Genomic DNA, 20,129 nt, shown 5'->3' with positions numbered 1-20,129 from the left:
AGAGGTCTTTCTTTAATAACAGCCATCTGTACTGCAGTGAGAATGTTCTCTGTGGGTGCAAATCGTTGTTCAGCAGCTGAATACAGGTGTGACTTGTATCCTATCGGGACTGTCTCACCCTCATTAAATGTGACATATGTAAACCCAATGGCCCCAGCTATCACCCTGATGACCAAATGCGTCTTATTGTCCCGTGTGTGTAAATGTTTCGCTGCTAGCAGATCTGCTTGTAACTCCCGTAGAGTATGTTTATGTTCAATTGTCCAGAATTTGCTTGAAAAATCAGGACGTATTAATTGATATAGAGGTTTTCTGCGTGTAGCATAATCAGGGATGTATGTTCTGCCAAAATTTAGAAAGCCCAACAACAACTGTAGTTTCTTAATCATATTTGGTGGTTGCAATTGTGCACACTTTTCTAAGAATTTTGGCGCTAGGCTCTTACCTTAATTCGACAGCTCATATCCCAGGAATATAACGCTGAGGAAGGCAATTTTTTATTTTTTGAAGTTAAATTTATAGCCGACTTCGGCAAACCCCACAACAATGCGGGCTACCCGTCTTAAATGTTGTAGCAACTCGTCATCCGTGAGATATATATCATCCACATATGTCAACGCTTCAGGGTCTAACTCGTGTAAAATAGCAGTCTCACGAGCCGCAAACAGTCCTGGGCTGTTTTTATACCCTTAAGGCAAACAACAGAATTTTTTCTGGGAGCCTAGTGCGCTAAAGCTTGTTAAATCTCAGCTTTCAGGAGCTATATTCTGGCAGAAGAATCCATTCGAGATATCCAAAGTTGTTTTATATTTTTTCCGCACAATGTTGCTCATTAGTGCAGCGCTATGTGAGTTCTGTATAGCATATGTACGTGTATGTCCGTTCAAATGTCTGTAGTCTAAGACTATTCTATATAAATGGTCCGGCTTTGCTACAGGAAATAAGGGATTATTCATCGGCGAGACACAGGGTTAAATTACCCCCTGGTATTCCAATTGTGTAAGTATTTCGCTCACCGGTGCCCTTGCTTCATGTTTTATGAGATACTGCGGTTGTGGCTGAGGTTCACCTTTAATGGGAATTACATGATAGGGAGAATCCCTGTCCCACCCTTCGTGATTTCTATATAAGGCAGGTGCTTGTGCAAGAGCCCATTTTATCGAATAGGACTCTGCAAGTTCCTCTGGAACAAGGGGCGTGAAGGAAGGTTTAATAACCTCCTCCGGGCTGGGCAGGTGTGGACAAAATCAGGCGGCCAATCTTGTTCGGCCAGCAAGATGTCATATGTCTTAACTACACTATCCCAAAAGATTGCGTGTATAGTGCGCGCAATGTCTCCTTCCAATTGTAAAGTCACTGTATACACCCTATCGGGTTCGGAGACACGCATATCTGCTGTTTCTACTTGTATGAAGACATCAGTTGCTTTCACCTCCAGATGCTCTAGAAGATTCCGGCGAACTATTGTGACCTCTGCCACGCTGTCTAGCAGTGCTAGAGCTCATGTCTTGTTCTTCAAGAGAACCCTCTTCCTGAGTGGCATGTCTAACTGAGACTGCTGCCACCTTTTTCTTTTTAAACTGTTGTTTTTGTTGTATCGGTTTCTCTTCCTTCTTGACAGAAACCTCCGAAGAGCGTTGTGATTCCTGTCTTGGTTTCACGTACTCTATTCTCCGCTCTGACGGCCCACCTCTCTCATTTCTCTTTTCCGCGGAGTCCTGAAAGGAACGAGATTGGCGTGTATCAGTATATTGATATCTATCAGGCGTTTTTATATTATCTCTATTTCTGAGATTATACCTATTCTGCGGGGTCTCCGTACGTGGAGATTCTCCCCTTTCTTTTTTGGGTGTTTGTTGTTTTTTCTCCCAGGGCTTCTTATTATCTTCAGGTTGCTGTTTCGTATTATCTTTATTAATTTTTCCCTGAAATGGAGTTTTTTGCGGTCTAGCCCCTAGGCTATCTCGACCGATACTGGAATATGTTTCTGCTATTATTTTAGGCACTTCCCGCTCCTGATCTTGTTGCGGGACGTCACGAAGACGCATGCGCACTGCAAGTGCAACCGCTTCCCTTTTAAGATTGCTTACGATTATTGAAGAAATCGTGGCAAAGTTGCCCATCAGTTGCATTCCTAAATCTAAGGCCGGGGCAGCCCCGTATTCATCCTGAATTTGTTTAAGCACTTCCGGTAGGTTGGCTAATGTCGGTGTACCGTGTGCTGTTGTATAGAGCGCAGCAAACACTGTGCCCCATGTATTACAATGTTCCACTGTGGGAACCATCCCAAAGGGTAAACACATAGTTAGTATTCTATGTTTGTCCTGAGGTCCCGTATGGGGAAATACTGCTTCCAGCATATTAATTTTCTGCGCTAGCCAAAATGGAGTCTCCTCCCGTTTTGCTGGTACTTTACCCATAATAGAGTGTACAGTCACCAGATTGATACCTGGTGTTACTACGTGTGGTGTGATGGAGCAGCACGTGCTGGGTTTGTATTTAGTGTCTGCATCACAAATTGTACTAATCGTCTATATATTGCTGTTAATTCAGTGTATAAGCGTCGAAGCTCAGCCACCGCCATATTAGCAGCCGCAGGATGTGGTGTATATGTGGTCAATAAAGGTCAGGTAGGACCATCATTACTTAGTGGACCTAACCTTACTGGTAATATTGTATGGGGTAGGGTGCCATCAAGCCAATTATTATGTTCTTGATAAGATAGAGGTATCTCTAAGTATGCGTACACCCTGTATTGTCCAGGCGCGTTTGCTACTGTATATGTATGGAATGTATTTGCATTCCCATCAACTGCTAGAAATGCGACCTAAGAGTACAAAAGTTCTGTTCTATAAGCTGCATGGGCGTCCACCACAAACGTGACTGGACCACCCTGGGCCGTGAGGCCGTTTGCTAGCAAATGTGCCGTGAGCCGTTGCCTCATGTTAAGAGCTATTTGTACAACCTGGGGATTTGCCATTATAAAAGCACCAGAATTCAGAGAAGGCACACCAAGATGGGTTCTCTTTCCTTTTGAGGTTCAAGCTTGAATGATCATCCGCTGTAATTAGGATTACCTATACTGCGGTGGCGGAAATCCTCAGTGCCACGGACGTCTCCGCAGAAGGAACTGAGGTATCATTATATTATATGAGACCGAGATAAACCGGTGGACCTGAAAATTAGAGCCAGACCAAACATTGGCGGCGCCATGTCACGTAGGCTCTAATTATCCTAATGAGACTACTGGACTTTTGGGCGGCAAGATCATTCGCAGTGTGGGGGACTAAGTCTGACCCAAGGTGAAGAACCCTTGTCACCCCAAATCTGTTTTTTGCTCCGGCTAACTAGCAGTGCCTCATCTCTCCCGAAGGGAAGAGACAATTGGGCAGCCGAGCGCATGACATCTTAGTACTTCCCAGGGAAGTCGTGGTCACTCAGGTCACAACCGGTTTTCTCATACACAGTACAATCTTATATACAAATGACAAAGGCAGTTTAAGTTTTAAAGATTGGTTTAATAAAATGACTGCATTTTAGATAACAAAGCGTGAGCTGCAATAACCAGAACTATACAACACAGTAGGATTAAAATAGTAACGAGGAGAGTGAAGCACAAGAATAAGGCTATCATAGTGCAACTAAATTATGTTCTCTCAATGTTATATTCTGAGCACAGCCTGTGAAGCTCTAAGCCTGCCTTTCAGGTTCCCCTGGGAGGACATCAAACCTCATACCTGAGCAAAGGCCTGTAATCTGCATCAGCATCTGCAATGGGGAAGTCAGCATCTAGTTGTGGGTTCCTGGTCGGAATCTCCCTCTAACGTGTACTAGGACTAGAAAGTGTTTTTATAACTAACATGCAGATATTCTAAGAAATGTCCCTACGTAAGGATGTGTACTTTCTACGAACACTAAAGACTAAGGGCCATATTTATACTTTTTGACGCAAAGCTGCGCCGGCGCAGCTTTGCGCCAAAAATTTTACCGCCGGCTAACGCCATTTCGATGCACCGTTCGGGCGTCAAATTTATACTTTGACGCACGGCGCCGCAACCAACAGGTGGGAGTCATTTTTTTTTATGCACACAGCGGCGTCAAGTCGTAAAGGAAAACAACGTTAACGCGACGTAAATGACTGTGGGTCGATTTACGACAGCGCAACCCGGAAAGCGCCGTTTTTTTTGACTCAATAGTGTCAAATGTACCCGCGAACACTGCCCTTTCAGCAGAGGAGAGCCAAAATGGATCCCAGATGCCACTACAGACCCCAGGAAGATGACAGCAGACCAGGAACCAGCCAGGATGATCCATACAGGAACCAGGACATATATAGAAAAAAAAGAAAGTGTCGCTTCAGTGCAGAGGAGCAGGAAATCCTGGTTAAATAGGTGACGGAACACCAGCACCAACTTTTCATCACCTCTAAGTTGCCAATCAGCAGGAGAGAGGCCATATGGCAACAAATTGTTGACAAGATCAACAGTGTGGCTGAAGTACGCAGGACAGTCACCGAGTGTAAGAAACGCTGGCATGACTGCAAACGTAGGACAAAAGAAAAAATGGCCAGGAACAGGAAGGCAGCACTGCAGACTGGAGGTGGGAGTCCAGCACACCAGGAGGCCCTGGACCACATGGAGGAGATGGTCGCAGCCGTCATCCCTGAGGAGATCGTCACAGGGATTCAAGGACAGGACAGTGAAGACTACCACGAGACAACGCACATGCAGGGTAAGACGCATGGGGAATTAAAATGCAATTATGTTAACAGCAACCAGGGTGGGGAATACCTACTACACAATGCATGTAGGTCAGCATATATAAGGAGTGGCATGGGTAAAGGGGCACGGCAGGGGGGCATGCCCAGCACAGACAGAAGCTGGGGCACGACATAACACAGCACCAACAACAGTCCCATGGGGGCATGCTGTCATGACAACAATGGAGCTAAGGAAAAGCCGCGACAGTTGGGAAGGCCACTACGTCAAACTTATATCCTGGCACTCGTCAGTCAAAATATATCCTACATCAACTGGGTCCCTATCAGTAATCCAGGAGCCAAAACAACAACTGCAATGTAACTGCGACAACAGTTGACACTAACACCTCTGATCTCTGTGTAGCTATAGTAGCCAATGGCAGTAACCTCCCCGTGGAACATACATACCTAAATTAGGGGGTGAGGATGACATCTGCAACTATTTCCAGAAATAAGACAAAGGCACCAGTACACTCAAATGTCAATGCCCATAGTTGACACATACATCAGGCAAAGTAAACAGCAATAGGAGCCACACAGCACTAAGGACACACACATGCTGCATACGTGAGGGTCCCTCACGTGCCTGGCTAACAAGGCAACATCACTAATGTCATACTGCTCAGACAACAACATTGAGGAGGGGACACATGCAACTGGTCACTGAAACACACCTGCACAGTCTGAGGACCAAATAGGACATTGATACGATAAACAGGGCAATCCAATTAAACACACATTACCCAACATCAGCTCGAAACATTAACAATGTCTACATCCATATCACATCGTAACATTGCCATACATAGGATATGCCACATAACAATTACAATTAGGTCAATGTGAATAAAAAGATTTTGGGGCAGGTCCTGAGAGGCAAGTGTGCTGCCAGGGCAATCACAACACCCACAGCCAGTGAAAGGTCTCACCATAAGAATAGATATACACGGAGGGTCGAGTAGGACAAAAAGATGGCTATTCCCTAATTGGTACAAAGTAACACCTCGAGGTGATTAGGCAGACAAGTCTGATAACTCTATATCATACATGTGACACACAGGTGGGCCATAGGCCTATAACAATGCTCATATGAAGGACAGCAGATACCAATAACAAACCAGAGCACAAAGTAAAGTCATCAAAAGGCTTGCATGTTATGGCAAAATTGTCACAACACAGACACACTAATTGTACCCTGTTTCATTGCAGAGGAACATGGATCTCCTGCCGATATGCCTGTCCCTGATTTCCCTGATGACATGGATGACGAGCCCATAAACATTCCCCAGGAGACCATCCAAAAGATCATTGAAACCCTCCAGACCCCACCTTCAGTCACAAGGAGGAGCACAGAACAAGCAGCCATCACAGAAGAACCACCCACCACCCCAATTGTAAGACCTGCCAGCTCCAATACAGCTGAGGACTCTGACGACACTGGCACCAGCTTTGAAAGAACTGTAGTTGGTGTACAGCGGGAGCTGGCCAAGGAGGTGCGGGTGGGGATGCAAAATATGGCAACCAGCCTTGAGGGGGTGCGCTCGTACATGACATCATTTGCAGATCAGGCAGCTGCTATGCAAGCCCTAACATCTATCTTGCAGGAACTGCAGAAAACACATAAGGAAATCAGCACAGCTGTAATACAGTTGACCCAACACCTACAACTGCAATCCAGTCAACGCGTGCACGAATGCAACATTGAACCCCTCAGGGCCGACCTGGCTGCCTACCATCGTGATGTGGTTGCTATTCTCAAAAACCAGCAGGCCCTCCTTGCAGCAGTACTGCCCTTAAGAACTTCACAGGGAGCAGCCCCCGGGATGTCTGACGCCACGTCTTCTAACACTGAGGTGTGTGTTGCCCCTTCACAACCAACAACAACAAGGACAAACCAGGCAACACACACATCAGAAGAAGACATGGAACAGATCACATTCTCACGGAAGAGTACCCGGAAGCACTAGTCCCTGCACCATGGCCTACTTTGACCAAGGTCCTACGTTTTGTGAAATGCCAGTCTCACTACAACTACACTCAATGACTGTTCTGCTAACCACTGTATGACTTGTCACCATTGCCAGTGAATGTCTCTCTCCTACTATTCGGCAAATCCTGTCCCTCTGCACTGTCTGTGGCATCACCCCAGCATGTCATGAGCATCATCCACACCCCTTCTGTAGGATCACCATGTAAGAATGCACCAGAACGGACTCAGCAACCTATCAATAAATAGCACTTGCACACCTAATATGTCTCTGTGTTATTTGACACATCAACTGTGCAGTAGATAACTCTAAAGTGCCTGTGTGACAACCATGTAGCTTGTCAATACAACTGTCCTGACATCATGTAGTCTGATACATCTGTGCAGTGGCCAGGATTGCATCATAGCCTTACCTCCCTGAGGAGAATAACTGATGAAGGGACAAACCACACACAATCATGCTGTGTTGGACAGAATAATGCTCCATCTATAGCAATTCAAGTCAACTAATTGTGGCTGATAAATGTAGGCACCATGCAATACTAAAACATGAAATTATGCAGCATAATCTAAGCAAACACAAATAAACACGGCATCAATCACCCTTTCTGAGTATACTTCCATGAAGGGAAGTCATGCTGAATTTTTACACACTTGATCTATGTCAGCAATGAAGGCAACAAGACAAGAGTGTTAACAACACCTCATCTACAAAGATCTCCCTGAACATCACACTGCAGTCCGACCTAATAAATTACCCACAATACCAAGTCTGGAAGCACACTTTGTGATGTAGAATACCTACTCATCAACACAAATCCTTGGTGATCGATGTAAACTACAAATGGTGGGTCTCCCAAATGGTGGATACTTACCACGTTAGCACAGGGGTAGCTGCCATGTTAAACCTCCATTTTCTGTGGTGTGTAGCATAGGACACAAATGTCATAGAAAAACATTCACCTACACTGATGTCAAGGCCATGATCAAGTAGCAGTTAACGCATAATGCAAAGGGTTAACTATATGTTTATTCCTATGTATTCACACCAGAGGCAACTAAGGGAAAGGTCATACCTACACTAATCTAACCTGACTACTCCTAACCCACAACTGTCCCTAACTAACCTAAGCTAAACTTACTCTACACATATAACAAATCGATCTAAACATCAACCCCCCACCCACCATTATGAGATAGGACACATGCAGGACAACACATACTAACCTACACACATACTATACTATCCTAAACAATCATATATATATATATATTTTTTTTTTTGTTATTTTTTTTTTTTAAACAAACAGGAATCCCAACATTGACCCCCACCCACCCACACAAAAATGAAAAATAGAAAGAATAAGGACCCCCCACCCTCCTCCCTAACACTAACTAAGCTAACAACCTACACTAACCTAACACTAATCCCCAAAACCCAACTATCAGTACAAAAAGGAAAGAGGAGAGAGGGGAGGGGTAAATGTAAAACATGCAAAAAGTCCTAGAGGTTGGCCCTCCGTAGGGTCCGCCTGATGGACCGAACCCTTTTCTTAAAATATGCCACATCCTGGCTTAGCTTGTCCACCTTTGAAATAAATTTGTCCATTTTACGGTTTAATGCCAGGAATGCCGCTGGGTCAATAGGAGGGGCTGCTGCAGTCTGTGTGCTGGCCGAGGTGGACGGTGTGACAGTAGTTGTTTGCCCACTGGACTGTCCTGCATGTTGGAAATTGCTGGGTCCAGGTCGTGCTGACGAGGCAGGGTCAACTGTCCCCGCCGTTGCTGGGGCCACTTGGGGAGACCTGGTGGATGTGGTGGGGGTGGCTGTTGTGGGCAATGTAGGGCCACCCTGTGGTGAGGCCCACCATGCCCCGGAGGCCCGATCGGCTTGGTATTTTTGGGCCATCCTCCTAAACCCCGACTGCACCTGCAGGATGTGCCGGTATCGCATTGCACGCCGTTCAAACTGGTGTCTCTCTGTGGCACTCATGTTTGCAGCTGTGAAGAGATATGGCAACTATTTACCATAGGAAATGCATTGGGTGGAATTGCACAATGAGTCAATTGCACATTACTTGTACTGTATTTGTTACAGCGATTGTCACAACATAGTTCATTGAAAGTCTCAGAGGAAGAACATGTGAAGCCTGCATACAAAAGGGCATCTCACACCTAGCATATCCATGTCTCTACATGATGGGTGACATCAGCCTAAACTTCTCATCCAAATAATGGGTAATGCAGCTGACATTATGGCTGAACCTCTTCTGCATACTGACTTCACTACATATGTCACTCTATGTGATAACTATCACAACCCTCACTTAATGCCATTTGTACATTTTTTTTGCAAATATTGAACTCATGTGCCATAACCGAATGTGTACACTGGGTTCTAAACAAAGTTGCAAAAGGTCACAAGTATGTGTAACATACTGGTTGCTACAGTCCTAGGTACCCTATTCCCAATCACATGGCAGTCTTTGAGGGTGGGGTGGGAAGAACAACCAACAATCCCAGATTCAATGCACACCCAGGAGTGTATAGAAAGGTCAACAAGCATTTGCCTCCACACACAACACCAATGAAGGGCTAGCAACAAATTGGAGTCAGCCAAACCTTGTCCTATCCAAGGTCCACACATGTCAAAATGCACTGACTTAGGCCAACATCACATACTACCAGTGAGGCATATTTTACCACACACACAGAGGAGCAAGAACACCCATGATCATGAGTAGAATGAACACCTAGGCCATTGCACTCTAGTCCCACACACTTCTAGTTCAACTTGTGGAAGTACATGCCCCCGGAAGATCCAACCTACAGTGTACTCAGTCCATCCTCAACTAGGGAAGCTGCATATTTAAGACAAGCCTTTTGCAGAAGCTATCTGGGAGAATGTCAGTCTGAAATGCAGACTCAGTCCAAGCCAAGTCCCAGAGCAACTCTTACATTAACCAGTGTATTCCACATGACTCATCCCACTCCCCATAGCGGGGCCGACTGGAATGACCTACAGCCCCTAAATCTGAGAGATGGATAAGCATTGGTCTACTGAAACTGAACTGATATTTGAAATCCCACTAATGCAACAATACCAATGAACGGGCAGCGCATCAAACCTTGAATTCTGTTGAACACACAGTAGTCCATCATGCATCACTAGCAAACAATAAAAATAGCACTCATGCCACACTCACTGTAGGTGTCGGGGTCCTCAAAATGAGCCACCTCTCCCACGGTGTACGGTGCAGGTCCACCTGTAAAGCATGGAAGGAAGAATATACTCAGACTCCGTGCACTGACAAACAATTGCACTTACAATGACAATGTGAGAATATGACATGCGTAATGAAACACTTTCACACATGCTCATACTGCATGGAAGAATTCTTAATCAACATTTACATTGGATGAGTCTCCTGCTACAGTTACACACCCTACTACACACATGCAGTGGCCAGGACAGTCATGTGGTGTCAAAGATACACCTCCATTAGTATGCCCCAACAATATAGGGGTGCATTCATCTCATCATGTGCATCCCAGAGAGACATCCAAAAGCTGGTTACTTGAGGACTGCATGACCCCTCAAACTCAAACAGGCTATGTGGTCATTTTCAACACACACCAACCAGACACACATGTGACATATGTGTGGACAACATAGCTAACTTCAATAGACGTGAAGGCACCACTCATTTATAGCATCATAATAGGTTTACAAATTTCTGTCTAGCTATGGCGTAACATATGTAGGTATGATGTTTCAACATCCATTTTTCACTGGCAATTATGACCTGTAGAGTTCAAATAGAGGCATTGACGTGTTGCTTGTCTGACACAAAGGCAACACTACATTACATACAGCTACAGGCATCCGGTATGTGTCGAAAACATGAGCTATCTGACTGCTAGCATTTGTCTCCCTACACATTGTGCAACAATTACCCAGTAGGTTTCCCTAGCATTACACACAGTCAGCTACTTATCTAGCAGATTGGGTAACAATCATCACATGTCCCCACACAGCTTTCAATTATTCACATGTAATTGATTTGTACTCACCAACATGGCCACCAATCCTGATTCCCAGGTGGTCCAGCAGATCCTGCTCCCTGGATATCAGATCAGCCCAGCAGTGCTTGAGTTGACGGTCATTCCTCAGGCTACCGTAGACCCGGACCAAGTGATGGCGCACCTTCCCCCACCGGACTTTACGTGCCTCCGTGTGATACCCCTGTATCACACGGCCCCCACCCTCCAGCATGAGTGGGAGGAAATGGCAAACAAGCCATATTAATCCCCCCAATTCCTCCTCACCCATCCTGGCAAGCCGTGGCCTACCTGACATCTTTACAATTACAAAGGTGAAAAATTTGGAACAAAAAGGAAAAGTGGGAAATGGGGAAAGGTAGAGTAGTGAAGAAAAAAGAAAACTTAAGAAAAAGAGCCCAACTAACCCCAAATTTAAAATACCCAGAACAGACTCCCACAGACAATAAAAGATACACTGGATTTGACTAAAGTATACAAAACAGACTCAGACAATATTCAACAACAAGACAATGATCACAAAAGCACAATAGAGAAGGTACACTGGACACAAAAGCACTAAAACACAGGACAACACTTTCCACACAGCCACACAGTCTAGAATAATCTGAGACTGCAAAGTGAAAGTGAAAGTACACTCACAGTACAGAATCTGTAAACAGGATATCCTATTACATCACATCCTGCATAAAATGGCCGCCGTTTTTATTTTTCCGTTATGCGTCATATTTTCACGCATACAGATTGTGTGTCATATTTTTTGACGCATAACAGTGCACATAATGCAGAGTCAAAAAACATTTCTACATTGTTCCCTTACATTTGTGTGAGGCTTATTTTACAGTTCTAGAGTTGTAATCCGCTGGCAAATATGAGAACCAAATATGAAAATTAATTTTGACTCTGCATTCTGTGCACTCCTGTACGTCAAACAATTATGACGCCCAAGCTGTATGCGTGGAAATATGACGCATTATAGAAAATATGGTGGCCATGTAATGCAGCTTATTAATATATTATTTTCAAAATGATATTTTTTGACTCTGCATTCTCTGCACTCCTGTACGTCCAAAAATGATGACGCCCAAGCTGTATGCGTGGAAATATGACGCATTATAGAAAATATGGTGGCCATGGAATGCAGCATATTAATATATTATTTTTAAAATGATATTTTTGGACTCTGCATTCTGTGCACTCCTGTACGTCCAAAAATGATGACGCCCAAGCTGTATGCGTGGAAATATGACGCATCATAGAAAATATGGTGGCCATGGAATGCAGCTTATTAATATATTATTTTTAAAATGATATTTTTGGACTCTGCATTCTGTGCACTCCTGTACGTCAAACAATTATGACGCCCAAGCTGTATGCGTGGAAATATGAAGCATCATAGAAAATATGGTGGCCATGGAATGCAGCATATTAATATATTATTTTTAAAATGATATTTTTGGACTCTGCATTCTGTGCACTCCTGTACGTCCAAAAATTATGACGCCCAAGCTGTATGCGTGGAAATATGACGCATCATAGAAAATATGGTGGCCATGTAATGCAGCTTATTAATATATTATTTTTAAAATGATATTTTTTGACTCTGCATTCTGTGCACTCCTGTACATCAAACAATTATGACGCCCAAGCTGTATGCGTGGAAATATGAAGCATCATAGAAAATATGGTGGCCATGGAATGCAGCATATTAATATATTATTTTTAAAATGATATTTTTTGACTCTGCATTCTGTGCACTCCTGTACGTCCAAAAATTATGACGCCCAAGCTGTATGCGTGGAAATATGACGCATCATAGAAAATATGGTGGCCATGTAATGCAGCTTATTAATATATTATTTTTAAAATTATATTTTTTGACTCTGCATTCTGTGCACTCCTGTACGTCAAAAAATGATGACGCCCAAGCTGTATGCGTGGAAATATGACGCATCATAGAAAATATAGTGGCCCATATGACGCATCATAGAAAATATGGTGGCCATGGAATGCAGCTTATTAATATATTATTTTTAAAATTATATTTTTTGACTCTGCATTCTGTGCACTCCTGTACGTCAAAAAATTATGACGCCCAAGCTGTATGCGTGGAAATATGACGTATCATAGAAAATATGGTGGCCATGTAATGCAGCTTATTAATATATTATTTTTAAAATGATATTTTTTGACTCTGCATTCTGTGCACTCCTGTACGTCAAAAGATTATGACGCCCAAGCTGTATGCGTGGAAATATGACGCATCATAGAAAATATGGTGGCCATGGAATGCAGCTTATTAATATATTATTTTTAAAATGATATTTTTTGACTCTGCATTCTGTGCACTCCTGTACGTCAAAAAATTATGACGCCCAAGCTGTATGCGTGGAAATATGACACATCATAGAAAATATGGTGGCCATGTAATGCAGCTTATTAATATATTATTTTTAAAATGATATTTTTTGACTCTGCATTCTGTGCACTCCTGTACGTCAAAAAATTATGACGCCCAAGCTGTATGTGTGGAAATATAACGCATTTTGACAAAATGTCTTAATTTTGTCAAATTGTGAAAGGAATTATGTCATGACCAAACGGTGCTAAGTGATACACATTTGGGGTTATCTATGACACATGTCCCTTACTGGATGTATAGAAGGCATTCACAGTGTAATAGTAATGATTGCTCAAAATGGTTATTACCCATAATTGTACACATATTTTGCGTAATTGCTGATGGCTAATTTCAAATGATGAATAGGATACCAGGATGTATTCCTTAGCAACAATATGTCCACATTTAGCACAGTAATCCAATTATCTATAGTCCAAACAGGTAGTGCAATTGTCACTTACACTTTTTATGGGGCTAACCATGTCCTAATAATGATTTTGTGTATCTTATATGTGTTTTACATTTGACATGTAGGCCACACATGCCCCTTATGCATGTGTGTACTTCACATGTGCATATTTCTTGTATATTTGGGGGGCGGTAGAGGTGGACTTAGACCCCCAGCACCCTAGGGTTTGCCCTTCCAGATTTGCTAATTTATCCACGGGTTTCATTTATTCTGTTATGCTAAACCTGCAGCAGCAGGCTCATGGAAGGCCATAGGGTATGATTCACTGTTAGCCATTCAATAATCCCATTTGCCCATTTGACGTTTGCCCTATTGATTATTTGGAGCAATCTGACATACCATTTTGCATTGAAATCTTTTGCTAAATCTCGGCGTTCCTCATGTGCTGATGACAAATAGGTTGTTGATGTATGTGGCCCTTTATGCATTACCTGGTTTAGTGGCATGTTTCATTCTTCCTGCTAGGTTCCAACTGGGACACTACTGTGATCGGCTGCTTGCAAATATTTGGTTGATTGGATGGCATATGTTTATATGTGTGGTCCAATGTAGATCCACTATCAACTGTCTGGGTGTATGTTGTCACTGTAACTTCAAGGTCTCCTCATGAGTTAGTGGCAGCTAATCTTGTTCCAATTGAGCATTGTTTGTAGCAAAAATGGAGAGAAGCCATTGAGGACATGGTCACCTACACATGGATGGTCCCACCCTGTCACTGAACACGTGTAATGAGACTTTCAAATGAGCTACATTTTTGTGCTGAGTTAGAGAATGTCTCAGGTGTCTGGATCAGGCATATGTCATTGCCACATTTGTACTCCTGTTGGCCTCTGTGGATGGTAATGTATCATGAAACATCATAGCCTCTGTGCAGACATTTGTGGTGTATATTTTTTGTGTGATGAGTGTTATGTCATTATTGCTCAATGAGACGACATTCTTCTTCAGCAATTTCAAACTAAAGGTGGGCAGAAATGAATAGGCCAAACCGTGATGTGGTGTTTGTTATCTGTGTTTATTTACAATTGTGCATTAAGTGGTGATATAAGAAATTATGAAAAGAAATTATTTACAATCTGTTGGCGCCTACGCACTCCAGCAGCCGTGTTTGGTTGTTCCAGTGAGTATGATCCTACAGACCATCTCTGGGGAATATAGTAGGCTACCGCCAGTGATGTCAAGGCAGCGGAACCTTGACTTGAGGATCCCAAAGCTGCATGTCCTCTTATGGGCGTCGTTGTATGCCCGCTCTGCAGCAGTAGTCGGGTTCCCAAATGGTGTCATTAGCCAAGGCTGGATGCCATACCCCTGATCAGCTGAAAGAAAAACACAGAATGGGATCATGTAGATGTAGGAGGCACTCTTGTAAAGACCTTTAATGGCAGTAGTTGTCTTGTGTTGTCTGTGACTCTTTTGTGTACTAATGTGACAACCTATACTTGTAGGCTAAAACTTTTGCATTGTGTTTTTTCCTTGGCTGAGCAAGTGTTTGTTAGCTAACCGTTTGTCAGCAGTATGTTTTGGGAATTGCAATAGAGTGTGTCCTCCCTAGCATTGTGACTTGTGATACAGGTGTCCGTGTGTCTTCACTGGGGGTGACATGATAGTTCCATGCAGAGTTAAAATTGAAAGTGTCGTTAACACGTTCATATGAAAGTACCCTGGACATCCCATACCTTAAGACTTATGCAATGTATTAATGTACAGGTTATTGTGACACTTACAATTTGCAAGGTGACATTTAGGCAACCACACTCATTAATGTCTTCACATTAAGCTGTACAGTGAATTCCAATGTGTGACAGATTCAATGGTGACTTAAGAAACATGGCTAGTGATGTGAGGACCTCAGTGTGTTCCTGTCTAGGTGTAGCTGTTGTGGTGTATGTGTTGTGTGTCCTAGAGGGTTGCTGTGCAGTGTGTATATAAGTAGATTTCTGTACTTACCAACAAGTAGTCCATTGCCATACCGTCCATCCTGGAAGTGTTGGTTGATGGTAGAGTGACGGAAGATGAAGGAGTCATGTACACTCCCAGGATATTTAGCCACGATGTTGCTGATCAATCCTTGGTGATCGACTATGGCCTGCACGTTGATTGAATGTGTGTGCTTCCTGTTGCGGTAGAGGTGTTCTGTTGCAGCAGGTGGCACAAGGCGTACATGTGTGCAGTCGATTGCACCAAGGACGTGTGGGAAGCCACTGATGGCGTAGAACCCCTGTTTTGTTTCCTGCTGCTTCTGCAGTGTGTTAGGGAAGCAGATGTGGAGGGGTGTCAGGCGAATGATGGCATCCAGTACTTTTGGCAGAAATGCGGAGAATGATGGTTGTGATATTCCGCCAACCAGGGCACCAGTTGTCTGAAACGAGCCACTTGCCAGCAGGTGAAGTACGGCAAGCAGCTTTGTTTCTGTTTGGATGGTGTTGGGTGTCACTAAAGTTGGGGCCAACTGCTGTTCAATATTTCTCAGCAGCTGCTGAATGGCCTGCCAGTTCAACCGGTACCTCTGTATGATGTCGTCTTCCCTGAGGCCATGCAGGGTTGTTCTTGGGCGGAATATCCTCTCCTGCCTTCTGCGCTGCCTTTGGGGTACCTGCTGTTGTTGTTATAGCTGCTGTTGTTGCTGCAGGGCTCTGCGTCTACGTGCACGCTGGATAAAAATCACCTCCATGTCTCCCTGTTGCTGCTCTGCTGCTCTGCTGCTCTGTTGTTTGTTCTGTGTGTTCTGATTAAATACAGGTGTGTTTGCCCCATTTTAACGCCTGCCCTGACCCAGGCGTTAAATTTTGACGCACATCGGGCTTTGCGTAATTTTTTTGCTCCGCCTCCCGGCCGAGAGTCATTTTTGCCCGGAAGCATAAATACGACGCACGGCCGTGTGCGTCGTTTTTTGGACGGGAACGCCTACCCTGCATATCATTAACGCAGGGCGGGTTGCCACTTCCAGAAAATGACGCACACTGCGGATTTTTATCGTCCGTGGGCTCGGGCGTCAGGGTTTAAATATGGGGCAACGTTTGCGCGGATTGTGCGTCAAAAATTTTGACGCACATTCGCCCAAACGGAGTATAAATATGCCCCTAAACGTCTACCATGTCTACCGGCAATGTTCCAGACTGTATCCTTGACTGAAGCACAGAGGGAGCAAGAATGTATTGTTTGAGAACACAGTGCTGAAGTAAGCTAAACAGTGTGATAGAATGAAATAAAAACAAGACGGTGAAACTGGTTATTGTAAAATAACAGTGCGAGGTTGAATAAAATGCATCTAGGGCAAAGTGCACAGAGGCCTAATACGTTAAGCTAACGCACATAAAGCTACATTAAAAATGGCTACACTACATGATGGTTATACCCATTTGTAACACATTCAGACATGAACACTATGCCAAATGTTTTGCATGCCGTTCCCACAGAGGCACACAAATAATTTTAACAGACTATTCACACACAAAACACACAGGCCATGATTCATTTTTTAGTAGTGTAGCCTTGCTGTCCTCTATTGATGCAACACCTGCGCAAACTTGAAAAATCCTATTTAATTTCCAAAGTTTGTGCTGCTGTTCCGTCAGTTAAGAGAGCTAATCCTGCAAACAACATGAGTATTATGGGCCGAGTAGTATGGTCTGCCGCATGTGCCCAAACACTAGAACACACACTGCAGGTCATACCATCCTATCTTTTTCTAGTTATAGGCTGCATGCATGTTCAAATTAGAAAAATGACTCAAACACAGTTTAGGACAGAATTTTTGATGCAAACGTGTCAAAAATGACACATATGCGTCAAAAATGGCGCATATGCATTAAAAAATTATACATCAATTGGTCCCTAGTGTTAATTCCACCAGCGCACCCCAGGCATGCGGATATCCATTGAAAATGTATTGATCCATATATGCGTGGAATTTTAACACATATGCATCAAAAAATATTGACGCAAACCCCGTAAGCGCCAAAAATGTACACGCAAGACAAAAAACGGGCAGCAAATAAGACAGGAAGTGATGTAATAGGATATCCTGTTTGCAGAAATGGTACAGTGGGTGTACTTCCACTTTCACTTTGCAGTCTGTGATTATTCTAGACTGTGTGGCTGTGTTTTGACTTGTCTCTTTGTGAATATTGTGAATTTGTCTCCTGTGTGCTCTTTATATTGTTTCCTGGGTAAGTGTATTTGTGTCATTTATTGTATTTAGATTTCTCTTTGTACTGTTGGGAGTCTGTTTGTGGGTAGTATTAGTGGGGATACTGTTGGGCTGTCTGTGGGTTAGATAAGTTTCCTTTTCTACCTCCTTTTCCTGTTTTTCCCTCTTTACTTTTGATGTGATGTCAGGAAAACCACGGCTGGGGTGAGAGGGTGAGGAGGAGCTAGGGGCATTTGTGTGGCTGAATTGCCACTTCCTCCCCCTGATGTTGGAGGCTGGGGGCTGTGTGATACAGGGGTATCACACGGAGGCAAGAAGGTTGAGGTGGGCAAAGATGCTGTTCCACCTGAGGCGCATTTTCAACACCCAACGCAACAATCACCAGCTGAAGCATCACTAGGCTGACCTGGTGGTCCGAGAGCAGGACCTGCTGGACCATCTGGGTGTGGTGATTGGTGGCCCTGTGTCAACATCAGGACAGTGTGCGCTCTACGGGCGACATAATGCAAAAAGCTAATCCTTGTGTCATGCATTGTGTGTTGATGCAATATGTTAACCTTTTGCATTGCAGAGATTTATCCTGAAATGTCTTTAATACTATTTGCAATGTATTGCTCATTTCCATGTCTTTGCTGCAGGACTGTAGGTTGTGGTCCTTATTCTGAGCCCTTCTAGAATCCCTTCCTGCAGTCAGACTGGGTGTGGCACGTGGGCGGGGCTTGGGGCTATTTAAGGGACCCAGCCCAGCTCCACGTGCTCACTATTCAGAGGTCCCGGTGCAGAGCAGCAGCATTTTCCTGAGCTCCTGTTCCGGAGGCCTACCTAGGATTTCCAGGCCCTGTCCTCATTTCCTTGGTGATATTCAAGCAGGGCGGTAAGGCGGAGGTCGGGTTAGGCCCCTGACTCCGTTTTCAGACATACTTGAGTTTTGGGCCATTTGGTTAAATCGAATGTGCGATGGTTTTCTTGGCATTAAACTCTTGTAGTTCAGATCGGCAGAGTGCGCAATCGTATCTTGGCATTTATTCTTGGCAATTAACCCTTGCAGCTCAGATCAGCAGAGTGTGCGATCGTATCTTGGCATTTAAACCTTGATTGTTGAATCAGCAGCAGTGTGCGCGATTCATTCTTGGCAATTAACCCTTGCAGCTCAGATCGGCAGAGTGCGCGATTGTATCTTAGCTTTTAAACCTTGATGGTTGAATCGCCAGCAGTGTGCGCGATTCATTCTTGGCAATTAAGCCTTGCAGCTCAGATTGGCAGAGTGCGCGATCGTATCTTGGCATTTAAACCTTGATGGTTGAGTCAGCAGCAGTGTGCACGATTCATTCTTGGCAATTAAACCTTGCAGCTCAGATCGGCAGAGTGTGCGATCGTATCTTGCCATTTAAACCTTGCTGGTTGAATCGGCAGCAGTGTGCGTGATTCATTCTTGGCAATTAACCCTTGCAGCACAGATCGGCAGAATGCGCGATCGTATCTTGGCATTTAAACCTTGATGGTTGAATCAGCAGCAGTGTGTGCAATTTATTCTTGGCAATTAACCCTCGCAGCTCAGATCGGCAGAGTGCGCGAGCGTATCTTGGCATTTAAACCTTGATGGTTGAATCGGCAGCAGTGTGCGCAATTCATTCTTGGCAATTAAACCTTGCAGCTTGGATCGGCAGAGTGAGTGATCGTATCTTGACATTTAAACCCTGATGGTTGAATTAATAGCAGAGAGGTTGATTCATTCTTGGCATTTAACCCGTGTGTTTCAGATCGGCAGAGTGCACGATAATTTCTAGGCATTGAAATCTTGATGCACAGTTTGATATCAAAGTGTATAATAATTTCTAAGCAATTGAATCTTTAAAGTCAAGACAGAGTGTTATTCAATGTTCAGAGTATTCTTGAAACCTAGATCAAACAGAGTGTTAGTCAATGTTCAGAGTATTATTGAAACCCAGACTCAACAGAGTGTTATTTCATGTTCAGAGTATTCTTGAAACCTAGATTAAACAGAGTCTTAGTCAATGTTCAGATTAATATTGAAACCCAGATTCAACAGAGTGATATTCAATGTTCTTAGTATTCTTGAAACCAAGATTCAACGGAGTGTTATTCAATGTTCATAGTATTCTTGAAACCCGTATCCAACGGAGTGTTATTCAATGTTCAGAGCATAAGATGTTATTCTAAAAATGCTCATATGAAAGTTTGCATAATCCTTCTTTATTTTCCAGGTACCCAGAGCTAATAAGTTCATGTTATAGAAAAGCTCTTGATCATTCATGTTATCAGTATATAAATCTTTGGAAC

Source organism: Pleurodeles waltl, chromosome 4_2, assembly GCF_031143425.1.
Source record: "Pleurodeles waltl isolate 20211129_DDA chromosome 4_2, aPleWal1.hap1.20221129, whole genome shotgun sequence".
Taxonomy (NCBI): Eukaryota; Metazoa; Chordata; class Amphibia; order Caudata; family Salamandridae; genus Pleurodeles; species Pleurodeles waltl.
The sequence above is the reverse complement of the archived record's forward strand: the minus strand, read 5'-3'. Positions refer to the sequence as shown.